The following is a 16,019-nucleotide window of genomic DNA, read 5'->3' on the forward strand; positions in this document are numbered from 1 at the left end:
TTTCTCACGCAAAACTGGCAATGTCGGTGAAAAGTCCAGCGTGCGAATAAGTATCGCGGGTATGAAAATATATTTTTCTAAATTGCTCTTTATGACAGCTGCAGCTTGAGATCATAACCAAATACAGAGCACCGGCACTCAATATATTCTTTGCTACTATGTGAAATTCAGGATGTCAACAAATGTCAGTGCCAAGCATTGTATCTTAATTTTGACTCCTCAAAGTAGCCACCCCTTACAGAGTGAACTGCCAAACACATTTGTGGCATTCATTGTCCAATAAAAATCAAATACTGTAAATATACAATATTGTATTAAATATTGTAGAGTAAGGTGGTCATTGTTCATACTGGGATATCATAATTCCATATACACCAATTTGGCAGTGGAAGAGAGCGGGTGGAGGAGGTTTGCAGAGACCCCCGGGCTTTAAAATTGATCTGGTTACCAAATACCACTATAGCAAATCTTCCAAAATTCCGGTAAGCAAATTTACATCTTTTCGCTCAGCTGTTGTACCCCTGCTTTGACAAAGAAATGTGCAATCTTTTATGCTGTTTTTAATGCTGCAGCAGAGTGCCCTGTATAGCACCACTGCATAATAAAAAAGGACTCAATAATTTTTGGGACTCCTATGGACTACATTATTTTACATTATTTAAGAACCAACACATTTTATCCAGTGGGTTATTGAATGTATATTTAGACATATGTTTTAATGGAGGTTATCCCCAGTTTATGAAGATTACAAAATTGAAAGTATACAGTATTACTATATTTATTCCATGTAACAAACACATCTTGAACAAGACATTTTGATAATAGCTTCTGTATTGGCTTAAACGCGTTGAGTCTACTTGGATACTGTGGAGCAAATTTTTAAGTTTTGAGGTAATTTATGCCTACTTATTTTATCTACTTATATCATTACATTGTGCTTTTTATTGAGTGTACTCATTTTTATATCACCTTTTGGGATTTTTTATGTATTAATAACCCACTTTGATCTTAACATACAACTAGAGCATATCTTTATTTTTTTTTTTGCTTCCATGGATTGAAAACTTTTGAGAATTAAGAAGTTACAGTCTATTAGTGGATGGAACTGCACATTCTGGGGAAAGATACCTTTATATGAAAGAATACGCCTAGCAAACTGTGAGTGTGGTACGCCGACTATTACCAATTGGGAGGCACTTTGGATAAAAAGAAACCTTGATAAACCTGTGTATGCTCCTGATTATGTGAGAGGGGTATGCTGTCTTTACATACTTCTTGGGGTGATGGTGTGATTGCATCATGATTAATAAAAGTAAAAAAAACCTTTATGTGCACAATACAGTAAGTGTTGTCACACTGTGAGTGCGGTACGCCCATCATTTCTTCTCCATATAACTGCATTTGTCTATATGAGGATTTATTTCTAATATTAATACACATTGGTTGTTCTGGTATTATGTATCCCTTTGTATGATCCTACCTGAATGGAGTGGATTCACATATCAACAAGGGAAGGACAAGTTAAGAATATTTAACTTTGAATAATGTATGACTGTTCATTCATTTTATTATCTTTGTATGTAAATACCATTGAAGCGCCATTCTAGTGATATCTCTATTGTATACTGATCCATGTATAAAATATTGGCTAAAGAATTTTAAGTGGAGGTTAGTAGGTTTTGAAAAGACCCAGCCCGACATCTAAATTCAGCGTTTAGTATTTGCAGCACTTGTGGTGTTATCCAGGGTCTCCCCCGGTTACAGGAGGAGGGGTGGTGTGGTGCACACTTTTTGATCTTGATGTAGCAGGTATGTATCGCAATGGCCCCTAGTGGTGTCCTGCGTGAAGTGCAGCCTCCTCATTGGGTGATATTCAGCACCAAAACTCTCATAGAGATCACTATTGCGATAAACCTTGAAGATAAACTTGAACAAGCCATCACCAGTTATTATTATTATTATTATTATTATTATTATTATCATCATCAACTATTTATATGGCACCACAAGTGTTCCACAGTGCCTTACAAAGTACTAAAACAAATAAGTTGACCAGTGACTTACAGTACAATACAATACAGGACAAGGACATGGATAATATACATTGCTACATTAGCTACCATAACACCCAGATAAGCAACAGAGCAAAGCAACCAAGTGTTAGGTGCCCAAGAGGGGAGTAAGAAGTAGATGAAAGTAGAGAAGGAGAAGCACAAAAGGATAGAGGGCCCTGCTCGTAAGAGCTTACAATCTAAAGGAGAGGGGCAGACAAACAGGTGTGACACAGATGGGTAGGCAGGGAAGAAGGAGTATGTAGCAGCAAGTTAAGATGAGAGCTGGAAGGCTTTGATGAAGTAGTGGGTCTTGAGAGCCTGTTTGAAGGATTGTAGAGAGGTGGAGAGTCTGATGGGAAGAGGGAGTGAGTTCCAAAGGTTGGGAGCCCTTTTCACCCCCTTAGGAGTCAAATTTTGAAAAATCCTTGATTAGTGTGTGCCTACATCATGGAAGGAAACTACTCTCCGAATTACATGTTTCAAGGTCCAGGGGTTTGGGCTGGAAGTTGATGAGTCAGCCAGTCAGGAAATTTGTTTTTATATAAATATTTTGTTGTGGCTACTAAATATGAGATTGTATTACTCAATGATACTGTATCTGCATTCAGACCTTGGCAGTCAAGAATATTCCATATCATATTTAAAAAGTATTACATTTAATATTCAATTTATACTTTTAATTTATATTTATGTTTGCATTGACCCACTTAGTGGTTATGAAAATCTTGTGAGTCAGAGAAAACAAAAATGAATAATTGCAAAGCAGATTAGAATCAATTATTTGTTTCTCTTGTACTTAATTTTCTGTATATCAAATGTATGTTTGTTGCTGTATAAATAAGTTTAATATAATATATTTCACATAATAATAATGATAATAATAATAATAATAATAATAATAATCACAACACCACAGCCCATCAAAAAAAATGTTTAGTTGCAAAGGATATTTGAATAACTTTAGGGTTTTTTGGGGTTGCTAAATAAAAAAAATTGTTTTTTCGATAATTGCCAATTACCCTCAAGTAATTGGGATTTAGCCATTATGTGTGCATATGGGAATATATCAGAACATTCTCGAAGGTGAGAGGTGAATATCCTAGGTGTTCACTCCACCATCATTCTAAAATATTCCCATTCTGTATATAAGTGATCAGCCACACAACAAGCAGTCAGGTGACCATTGTCTTTTGTGTTTTTCTTGGTTATCATCCATATATCTCTAGAATTAGAGCATCTAGCAAAACCAATGTCATATTCGGAATCAGCACCACAGTTACTCCAAAATCGCTCTAATATGATTTGCAACAAAACGAGTGTTAATCAGTGTATTAATAATATAAGATAATATAATATAGAAAGGAGTAATATCTGATATTAAACTTACAAAAAGGACTTTCGTTCACTTATGCTAAGTTTTAATCCCTGAAATACAGATGGGCCCAGCTAGTTAATTGCTCATAGCGCACCATTCCAGGCCTCTGTGTCACACCATGGAATGTTACATGATGGCTGTACTGTGGGGTACCATGGTATTCTATGACAAAAAATAAGCCATGGCATTTAATACACTGCTTAACCTCTGGGTAGCGAATGCTCCACTGATTACATTTGTACTACTGAACACCACACTGTTAAAGTGGATGGCCCTGTAATGTGTTCAATACAATGTCTACTCTAATAGTGGAAATGCCAAGTGGTGGGATGTCAAGAGCAATGTTTTGAGTCTAGGGTAACTTTTAGGATCAGGGATATTGCAGCACAGTAATACAGATAAGTCCAGATATATCTATCCTCCGTGCACTACAAATTGCTCCACACATAGTGCAGGCGTGGTGTGACACGCTAGCGCTGAGCGCCTTTTTGAGCATCTTTTTACCTTCAAATGTGTCTTATTGACACAAGAAGCTTCTGATGATTAAAATTATATGCAGCATGCCTATGTTCTGTGAGCGAGCGCAGGTGTATCTGCATAAATAACAGAATTCACACACCACCAAGTGATTTATTTTTAATCCTGTAGTGAAGATTTATAAACTAAAAAAAAAAAATCTCCGTTTCCATGACTCGAACCTTGGGACACCCAAGGTGCAAGGTGCACACCTTAACCACTAACCCACACACACCAGCCATGTTGAGAGCTGCACCAGTCGTGTATGTGTGGGATGTGAAGTGTGTGAATTAAAGCAGGCAATGTGTACAATGTCAATAGCGGGCAGTGTTACAGTCGCTGATACTGTAACGTAGAGTTTTGCATGCAGATACACCCGCACTCACTCACAGAACATAGGCATGCTGCATATCATTTTAATCAGCAGAAGCTGCTTGTGCTATCAATTCACATTGGTTTGTGATTCAGACGCATTTGAAGGTAAAAAGTCACATAAAAGACACATAAAAAACATTAATCACATGTCAGTGAAAGCTGTGCATGCCTGTGACCCCTGTCTGAGCCCTTGAGTCAAAAATATATATATGCATTTTTTTTAAAGTACAGGACTCACAAAAACTGTACTGTAATTATTTAATACTTTATTACACATTTTTCTACAGCCCTGATTCCATGACCAAAATGCTGTACTATAGTGTACCAAATCACAGTTTCTGTCAGTCAATCATTGGGCGGTGATGCAAAATATGCATTGGAAATCTGATGCATGCACAGTGTAGTTTAGGATAAGTGACACCTGGTGGACAAAAAGTTGTATTACACAATATGACTTTTTTCCAGTGCTACGCTACATTCCATTACAAAACATTCTGTTTGGCAAGACTCAAGGCGTACTGTGTGGTGCGAGATGCATGGCGCGCTACATGGCTGTATGGAGCAACAAACCAGCTGGGCACATCCCTAACAACTTTATATTAAACCTGCCACCTTGTACCTGGTTTAGTTTTATTTTTACTGTATTGTGCACTAGGGTGTCAGCTAATAATCCCCCCCCAAAAAAAAAAAAAAAATAAAAGTTAGAGCTCTTCAAGAACACTTTTGCCCATGAGAAAGCATTTCTTCAGTATGATGTTTATACACTATGCTTTCTCTCAGGCAGACTTTCAGCCTTCACAGCAGGAGAGCTGTGTAATTCTGTATTGAGGAAGGCTTGAAAAATGACAGAATGTACTATGATTATTCTTTAGCTGTGTGATTAGAATCATTAGAATAATCAGACAACAAAATGATAGGAGATGGAGAGCTTACTAAAACATTTCCCAATCAAGTAAAACAGCAATCAAGAGTCTGAAGATATGCTAGAACTCTGGTCTTAGATACTAATAAATAAAGTTGGCAGTGATATTTTATTTTTGCTCTTTTTATATTGCCAAAATATTATACAGAATAATTATCATCTGTTGGTAAACTGGATGTTGCTAGGTACCATTGACAAGGGAAGTAAATAACATTGATTATCTTGTTATAGTAATAAGGATTTTGAATTTAAGCGGTTTTTATAAATATCTTTTAGTTCACTAGTCACATCATATGATTTGTCACTAGTTTTATCTTGTTATAGTAATAAGGATTTTGAATTTAAGCGGTTTTTATAAATATCTTTTAGTTCACTAGTCACATCATATGATTTGTCACTAGTTTTCATTTGGACCCCTTTTTAATTAGTAAAATAACTTTTAAGGAATTTAGATTACTGTATGTTATTGGTTCATATATTAACGTGGGATTAGTTTTTATTGAGGATCATTACACCATATGGACATTCCAGTAATCTACGGTATTCTCAGCTTTGTAGTTGCTGGCCTGAGGCTGTTCTGATGGAATTAAATATCCTTTTAAAGATTTGGTTGCCAAGACAACACATCCATGTTCTAGAAACAAATCTACAAACAAACCGGAAGTGAAATATTGGATATCCATGACAACAAATGGAAAATATTTTTCAGGATTAGATCTGTTAATGTATAAAAGTGCCAAACTTTTGTTCTATATTTGTAATCTTACGTTATGAAGAATTTTTTTTTATTCTGATTTTTAATATGTTAATGAATTCACTTCAGTTTCTCTGATTGAGTGGCAGACATTTAAATACTGGGTCTGAACACACACCTCCTCACGTCTTGATAAAGATTCCATTGATATGGAACTCAAATAAGGTGTTATTTTATCATCAGTCTTCACACAACAAAAGTATGTTTCTCTTGCACACGCTACAGTCCAGTCCTTGACATGGTGTGCCAGTATAGACTTTTTTTTAACATCAGCCTCTGTGTGAATTATTTTTTATTTGTTTTTAGCACAGTCTAAAAATATTAAGAAAAAGATGGTATGCTACACCTCTCAGAGCTGCTCAGTCAAGCTGTATGTCTTGTGCTGGCAATAAGGACACATCTGTAGTTTGCATTGTCCATGTATCCTACTCTGACTCTTTTTTTATCTGTACTTTCTGTGTTCTTGTCTTATTTTTGCACCTTTGGCCTTGTGTCTTCCATGATTGTAATCAGAGGTGGCATTGTGTATTCTATTTCCTTTTCCCTCAATGTTGTCTATCTTTTGCAACCTTTTATCCAGTCTCTGGGGTATATTTACTAAAGTGCGAGTTTATAGAAGTGGAGGTGTTCCCCATAGCAACCAATTAGATTCTACTTAACATTTATCTAGCACTTTCTAGAAGATAATAACTAGAACCTGATTGGTTATGGGCAACATCTCCACTTCTATAAACCTGCACTGTAACTACAGTAAATACACTGCTCGTTTGCCATTTCTACTTGAATTAATGTTATACCCCTTTGCTGCGAAGGACGAGTCCCACTTGTTATCCGCATGTACATTAAAACTGCATATGAGGAGTGTGACTCATCATCCGTTTTCAGGGAATCAAAAAAGAATTAATGAATCTACCCCACCCATCTGGATGACAGGTGGGGGCATGCCAGCAGCTGGGGAGAGACATACATGCTGATGTTAGTGGGGGAGGGACTTTAAGTTCCATTATATAGTCCACTGTATAACACAGAAAGACAGGTGCATTCTCATTTAAAAGAAGAGAGCTCCCTCTTTAAAATTGTGTGCCCCCAGAAGAAAAATAAACTGTATGCCTGGTAATTAGTGTGATAACCAAGCAAAACCCGCTGCACTACAGAATAATCAAAAGTCCAGTAATGGGGGAAGATCTCCCCCAAACTGACAGCCATAAAACCATGGGCACCCATGTATGAAAAAGGAGTTCTCTCAGACAATATTACCTATGCTACAGACAATATATGTTTTCTATTTATGGGTGGCAAGACACTGTGCCCTGTCCCCCCATAATGATACATGTGCAAATGGGGGCACCCACACGAAAGACAGTAGTCCCCTCTTTCAAATGATAATCTGTGATCATCAGATCATCAGACAATTTCACCTGTGCATCCCAGCATGCCCTGCCACAGTATTTTTATCAGGGCATGCTAAAACTTTGTCAGGGCATGCTGGAATATGTAATTCAATAGCACCTGGAAGGTTACTTATTGTCCACTCCTAACTTAAACAGTACATTATTTTTTTTTGTAAAGTCTAGATCTCCCCCATATTGTGTCAAAAGAAGAGGTTATCTCATTTAGGGCTCTATTTATTAACATTATTTTTACTAAAATAAAGTGAAAAAGGGTGTTTTCACACCCTTTTCACATTATTTTAGTTTCACCTGTAGTTATTACAGGGCAATTGGAGTAGAATTAGTAAAATTCTACTCCAACCCCCAGTATTACTTATTTTTAGTAAAGCAGATCGCATTTCCCATAATTGTAATGGGAAATGTGATCTGTGTGCAAGTTACTAAAAATAAATTGTAAAAAAATACCGGGGGAAGCCCTGTGATAATAACGCCACCTGGAGGTGGCGTTATCCAGGGTCTCCCCCGGTTACCGGGCTCCCACTCTGCTCTAACGGGGAGAGCAGAGGCGGGAGCCAGTACCAGTAATCAGCTGTGTGGTCTAAGCAGACCGCAAGCTGATTGCTGAATCCAGGGACCGGTGATCGGGCCTCCGGTGATGGCTCCTCTCCGGTCAGCTGGTCTCCCACAGTGCACTGGGGCCCGGTCATCTGGTGATCGGGCCCCAGTGCAGTATGGGAGATCACCTGATCGGGAAGCCCGGAGAAGACCACCGGAGGCCAGGAGGATGCAGGTAAGTGTAATGAAGGGAGGGGGGGTCGCGGGGGTCCGCGTTCGCGGGGGGCGGGGCTTAGCGCCGGGGGCGGGGCTTAGCGTCGTTGGGGGGGTAGTAGCGGTGGTTGGTCGGCGCATGCGCGGGCTCTTAGTCGCGGTATTTTTTCCAAAAATACCGCGACTAGAGTGCGGATGGGATCCGCAGGGACAGAGCTTTATCGAAAGCTCTGTCCCTGCAAGGGATTTATAGTAAATCCCTGTGATATTGCCTGAATTCGCAATGCGAATTCACTCGGTAATATCACACTACAATCCGCATTCAATATGCGGATTGCAGTAAATAGAGCCCCTAAAGCAGTATCTTTCCTAGTTTGATTGGCATTGTTGGCACAAGTGAGCGTTTAAATCGAGAAGGTGAAAATTATTTTTTTTTATATATATATATAATTCATTTGTGTTTCCGAAAAAAAAATCTAAAAAATATATTTGCTTTCTGTTCAATTTTTTGAAATCTCAATAAAAAAAAAAACTTATTTGTCCAAATCAGTGATATCACTGTTGGAATATGATGAGTGCAAATGTTGGAAAATAGCCTCAACACAGGGGGGGAGAGAGATATTCAGGAGTAAAGCTTAAAGATCAGGAGTTCTAGAACTTTATAACAGCATGGATGCCTTTGTCAACTGGTTTCAGGTCTGTACAAACCATGGGCATAACTATAGTCAGGGCCGGATTATAAGCAGGGCGGCAGGGGCAATCGTCCTGGGCCCCCCACACACAGAGGGCCCCCACAACTAGTGCAAGAAATGGAGCACAACATTTAGCTGTGTGCTCTCCAGTCCTCCTCGTCAGCTGCTCATTTGCTACACCAGCCGCTGAGGAGGACCGGAGTTGTAATATAACGGTACAGCTATTAGGAAGCTCAGCCAAAGTACTTCACTGTACCACTGTGGTCCTGACTAAGTGAGCAGCAGTCAAAGTCTCGCGAGTTGATGACGTCAAATCTCGCGAGACTTTGACTGTTCACACAGGACCAGAGTTGGGGCTGTAACACTGCAGTCACTCTGTGCAGAGCAGAGGTGACTCATAGCTGCATCAGAGACGTTGAAGACCTGTGATTTGGTTGTAAGCTGAGCTACAGACAGCTGACAAGCAGGTAGCCATCACATTTGTATACATAATATACATAATAGCACACATTACATTACAGGTCAAATTATTAGCATTCATAAACTGTATGTCCCCAGTCCAATCTAGGTTGTACACACATATATATATATATATATATATATACACCCATTTTATATATATATACATAAATATTTATTATATGTGTCCGCATACTGGTATATATATATATATATATATTAGGGATGTGCAGGCTCGGTTCTACTCGGTTCCGTTCGGTTCTTTTTACCGGATCTTATTGGGTTTCAGCTGTCACGAGTTTTGGATAGCCAATAAGATTCGGTAAAAAGAACCGAACGGAACCGAGTAGAACCGAGCCTGCACATCCCTAATATATATATATATATATGATATAGATATACATACACCTCCATACACACACACAAATATATATATATATATATATATATAAAAATTAGAAGAAATGGCACTCACCAGGTAGCTGACAAGAAAATTGTTTTTTAATTACCCATCTTGAGGGAGAAAGTGCATAGAGCCATAAAGTGCAATAGTCATAGTCTACGTTTCGGTCCAATGGAGGACCTTCTTCAGGACATCATACCAGACATGTTTCAGCTTTAAAACCAAAGACAGACTAAATACCACCACCACTAGCTGACATATATACCCACATCCATTAGGTGGAGCTCCACCCACGCAAAACACAATGTATGCTGGGACATAGTCACTGCATATTATAAACAACTGAATAAACATATCCCAGACGACACTAAGGTGACTCCCTTATTGGCAATGAGTCCCACCGTCCATAGAGTGTCGAGAACAACTTCCAAATGGAATCAAACAACAGATATAAGAAAAAGAAAACATCGCTATTAACGGAAGTTCCATGCGTTCCACAGCAATGGAACGCATACCTATAGTTACAAAGAGCGCTGACATTCTCATGGGGCTGTCAATATAATAGTGTCAGAGTGCCCATAATGGGATCAACGTCATCTGCACATTCAGCAGCAAAAGTTTGTTGCTCTGATGCCTTCAATAGCACATAGGACCCAAACAATAGAGGGCATGCAGCACAACATATCTCAATAACACCCCCTGCTGGTCTGGAGGATAATACAACTACACACCACAGGGAATAACCGTTCATGACACAAGTGGAATCTCATTTAAAAAAAAATATTGTTAGCAATGCATTGGTGTAGGTATATATGTCAGCATAAAACCAAACATTGAAAAAAAAATATATATTACATAAAATAATAATCAAATATAAAAAGTCATATATAAAAAATGACCCTAAACAACATTAAATAAGGAGAAGAAAAATAGGGACTCCCATAGATATATAGAAGCCCTCATTTCAAAACACCATCATTACAGAAAACAACATCATTTCAAAAAAACATTAAGTGGATTGGATTCATTAAGTTCCTTTGGAACTAGAGTGTCTAACTCAAAGATCCATCTTGCTTCACGTTTACGTAAGGCAACATCCCGGTCACCACCTATTCTCAAAGCAGGGATATGATCTATCATCATGCAATTCATACTGGACACTGGGTGCCCAACTTGTAAAAAATGTAGTGCCACAGGTTTATCTGTTCTCTGTGTCTCTATCGCCATTCTGATGGATGAGCGATGATTCGCCATCCGTTCTCTGAAAGGTCTCTTCGTCATCCCGACATAATACAGCCCACATGGGCAAACTAGGATGTAAATAATAAAGTCCATAAGACAATGTAGTTTGTGTTTTATTTTTATCCTTCTGCCATTGTGTGGATGAGCGAAGGTAGCTCCAGTCAATAAAGACCGACAGGTTGTACAGTCTGGACATCTGAAACATCCCATCTTCCGATTGTGCTGCCAAGTGTTCGTTTTTGCTTCTGGTGTCATAGTTGGTCGCATTAAAAGATTACGAAGATTGGGACCACGTCGATAGGCACAAACAGGCGGCTTCTTGCCCAATGCTCCTAATTCACGATCTGACGTGATTATGGGCCAATGTTTACGAATAACTTTATTGGCATAATTAGAAGTTGCATCAAAGGTGCTTGTAAATAGCCTCCTTGTCGGGTCCAATCCGGAATTTTCTGTCAGACCTGTCTGTGAGTGCCGTGTTCTTGCCTTAGATAAACATCTACGTAAAGTCATGTCTGAATAACCTCGTTCCAAAAATCGCTGGGTCATGCCCGCAATTTGTGTTTCTGCTTGGGAAACTGAGGAACTGTTCCTAAAGATACGTAAGTATTGAGAGATTGGTAGACTTTCTTTTAAATGACTTGGATGTTGACTTGTAGAGTAAAGTAAGGTATTGCGATCAGTGTCCTTCCTATAAAGGGTGGTGCCGAGAGTGTTGCCATCACGATATATCGTGACATCCAGAAAATTGATCTCACAATGGTGTACTTGACTAGTAAATTTTATAGGGGAATCCAATTCATTCAACAAATTGACCATGTCCATAAATTGAGCCTCAGAGTCCAACCAAATCAAAAACAAATCATCAATGTAACGCTTGTAAAATAGAATTTTTGACCCAAATACAAGTAGGATGTGCATCTGTTCAAATTGTGCCATATACAGGTTGGCATACGCCGGCGCCAAATTTGACTCCATGGCGGTGCCTTTACGTTGTACAAAATAACTATTACCATTTTGAAAATAATTATTAGTCAAAACTAGTTCAATAAGTTCCAGCATAAATTCAACTGGAGGACCATGATAATCATTGTTTGTGAGAGCTTGTTTAACAGCCTGTAGGCCGCCATCATGGGGGATCACAGTGTATAGCGAGGATACATCTAACGTAGCCAACAGTATATTGTCAGGAAGATATGTCAATGATTTAAGGCTAGTGAGAAAATCATTAGTATCCTTTACATAACTAGGCATCTTAACAACAATAGATTGCAAAAAAGAATCGACAAATTGAGCTAATGGTTGTAGAGTAGAATTGCGTGCCGATATTATCGGTCTACCTGGAGGATCAACCAATTGTTTGTGTATTTTAGGTAGCGTGTATAATATCGGACACACTGGATGTTCCACTCTTAACCACCCAGCAACCTTTTCATCAATCCAACCATGCTGGCATGCCAACTCAATGGCAGAGTCGACTTTATGTTTCACTTTAATCATAGGACTAGTATCAACCTTGGTGTAAGGGTTTATATCAGATAACTGTCATTTGATCTCTCTGTCATAGGCATGCCAATCCTGCACCACTGTAGCTCCGCCCTTATCGGCTTGTCTAATCACAATTTGATCATTTTGTATTAGAGATTTAAGGGCAATTCTTTGAGCTCTAGACAGATTATCATATCTCGGCTTGGAGTTGACCATCCTCATATCATAATCAAAAAGCCGTTATATATATATATATATATATATATATATATAATGTGGATTTCCACCTAACTAAAGGTTTCACCTAACTAAAGATTATTTTGGGGTACTGTGTGATTTTTTTTATTGTTTTTAGTTAGGTTTACAAATATTGGGAAATCACTTGTAACATTTTTATATTTGATAATGTCATTGATGAGGGCCCCCACCAGTTTATTACCCAGGGGCCCCCACAGACCTTAATCCAGCCCTGACTATAGTAGGTGCAGGCGGTGCCTTTGCTATGGGCCCAAAGGCTTAATGAGCCCTAGACACAGGTTATATATTTGTCTACCAAGTTAATAGTTTATTGCCTGTAAAGCAATTGGATATGACCAGTTGCCAGGCCTAAATCGGGTGACATTCCATTTTTAGTGAATTATGTGTGTAGTGGATATTATAATATAATGTAAAGGGGCCCTGTAAAGTAGCAAATATGAACTGGACACTGTAATGAGGTATAATATGAACTGGAGGGCACTTTCATGTTACATAATATGAACTGGGGAGCTGTAATGTGGCACAATATGAACTGGAGTCACTATAGTATGGTATAAAACATACAGGGGATACTGTAATGTGCCATAAATTGAACTGGAGGCATGGAATATTATAAATTGATGACTAATAAATGTTGTGTGAACTCTGGACACTATGGTGTGACATAATATAAAATGGGGGCAATACAATGTGGCATAAAATTGACTGTGGTTACTACAAGGTGCCATAATATGAAATGGAGGCACTTTAATGAGGCATTGTGACCTGAGGACACTTGAATGTGACATAAATGGGGACAATGTGCAGCATAATGTGAATTGAGAGCTCTTTGTGGCATAACGTGTACTTGCAACAGTACAATGTGACATACTTTAAACTACAATGGAGCACTAGTATGGGACATACAATGAACAAGGGCATTACTATGGGACATAAAATGAACTAGGGAACTATTATAGGCCATTAAATTAATTAGGCTACTACTATGGGACATAATATTAACTAGGACACTACTATGGGGCATACGAGTAAAATGAACAACTGATGTAGAAAATGGTGTCTTTCTAGAAACATTAGGTTTGGAGCCCTTTCAAAATTTTGCTATGAGGCCCACAAGGATTTTGCTATGCCCCTGGCACATACTACAGTATGGGTTATTGTGCACTATTACAAGAACAGGGCTCATGAATTTGAAATCAGGACCATGCAAATTGGGGATGCTGGAGCTTTTCAGTTGGATTGGAGATAAACTGTTAGAAGCAGCCAGGCAGCTGTGCAAGTTGACAAATAAATGTTTTCAAGTGAACAGGTTACCCAGCTGGGCATGTAAATATACAGTAGTTGAAGATTATTATCATTATCCTTTACTTATTTGGTGCTGTAAGTGCCTTACAAATTACATAAATATAACTGAACAAGAAAACAGTGACTTACAGTACAATACAGGACAAGGATATGCTGCATTAGCGATTATAGCACTCAAATTAAGCAGCAGGGAGTCAGCAATCGGGAGTTAGATGCCCTTGTGGGGAGTATGGAGTAGGATAAAGTATAAGGAGAAGCACATGAGGGAAAAAGTCCCTGCTTGTGAGATTTTACAATCTAAAGGGGAGGGGCAGACAAACAGGCATGACACATAAGGGGTAGACAGGGAGGAAAGAGCATAATGTAGTAGTGGGTTAGGATGAGAGCTGATAGGCCTTGATGAAGTAGTGGGTCTTGAGAGCCCATTTGAAGATTTGTAGAGAGGTGGAGAGTCTGATAGGGAGAGGGAAAGAGTTCCAAATGTAGGGAGCAGCATGGGCAAAATCTTGGAGACAGGAGTGGGAGGTAGTAATCAGTTGGCAGGAGAGACTGCATGTATTTGTTGAGCGAAGTGGATGGGCGGGAGTGTGAAGGGAGATGAGATCAGAGATGTAAATGGGAGATGATTGGGTGAGGGCTTTGTAGATAAGTGTAAGAACCTTCAATTGGGTTCCGAAGGGGATGGGGTGTCAGCATAGGGCTTGAAGAAGAGGGGAGGGAAATGTAGAATGTTTGGAGCAGCATTATTGAGAACAGATTGGAGTGGAGAGAGGTGAGTCTGGGAGGCCAGATAGGAGGAGGTTACAGTGGTCCAATCTGGAAATGACCAGTGAATGGATGAGGATTTTAGTAGCATTTAAGGTGAGAAAGGGTCTAATCCTAGAAATGTTTTTGAGATGAAAATGGCAGGAATGCATGTGGTGCTGAATGTGTAGTTTGAAGGAGATGGAGGAATCCATGATAACTCCAAGACAGCACATTTTGGGGCTAGAGGAGATAGTTGTGCCAACAAATGATAATGAAATGGTGTTAGTGAGGTTATGCAGGAGGGTGGTAAGATGATCAGCTCAGTCTTAGACATGTTAAGTTTAAGGGCTGGGACATCCAGGAAGAGATAGCAGATAGACAGTTGAAAATGTGGGTGAGGAGATCGGGGGAGAGGTCAGTGGAGGAAAGGTAGATCTGAGTATTATCAGCATAGAGATGATATTGGAGGTCAAAAGAGTTGATGAGTTCACCTAAAGAGGATGTATATAGGGAGAATAGGAGAGGTCCAAGAATATAACCTTGGGGAATGCCTACTGTTAGTGGAAGTGGGAGGGAAGAGGAGCCATAAGAGGAGACAGAGAAGGAACAGTCAGTTAGGTAGGAGGATAGCCAGGAGAGTGCAGTGTCATGTAGAAAAAGGGAGTGAAGGATTTGCAGGAGGAGAGGGTGGTCCACAGGGTCAAAAGCAGCAGAGAGGTCAAGGAGAATAAGCAGAGAGTAGTGGTCCTTAGATTTGGCAGCAAGGAGGTCATTGGCGACTTTCGTGAGGGCAGTGTCAGTGGAGTGGAGAGAATGAAAGCCAGATTGAAAAGAGTCATGGTGGGAGTGGGGAAGAAAGATAGGTGGTAAGGTGGTTGTAAACAATACGCTCAAGGAGTTTGGAAGCAAAAGGGAGGATAGGGATGGGATGATAGTTGGACAGTGTGTTAGGATCAAGGGTAGGTTTTATAAGAATGGGGGAGAAAAGTGCATGCTTGAATGCAGAAGGGACAGTGCCAGATGAGAAGAAGAGATTGAGGAGGTGGGCAAGATGGGAACAGGCAGAGGGAGAGAGGTAGTGGAGTAGGCGGGAAGGGATAGGGTCAAGGGGGGAGATGGAAGGGGGGGACCAGATGAGGGCCAAGACTTCCTCTCCTGATACAGGGGAGAAGGATGACAGAGTTGGTAAGATGGGTGGGAAGAGGTGGTTTGGGAAAGAAGGGGGTGGAGTGGTGAGGGTGGTGGGATATGATGTCCTGATGTATGGAGT

The sequence above is a fragment of the Taudactylus pleione genome, unplaced genomic scaffold, assembly GCF_031769625.1.
Source record: "Taudactylus pleione unplaced genomic scaffold, aTauple2 ptg000093l, whole genome shotgun sequence".
NCBI lineage: Eukaryota > Metazoa > Chordata > Amphibia > Anura > Myobatrachidae > Taudactylus > Taudactylus pleione.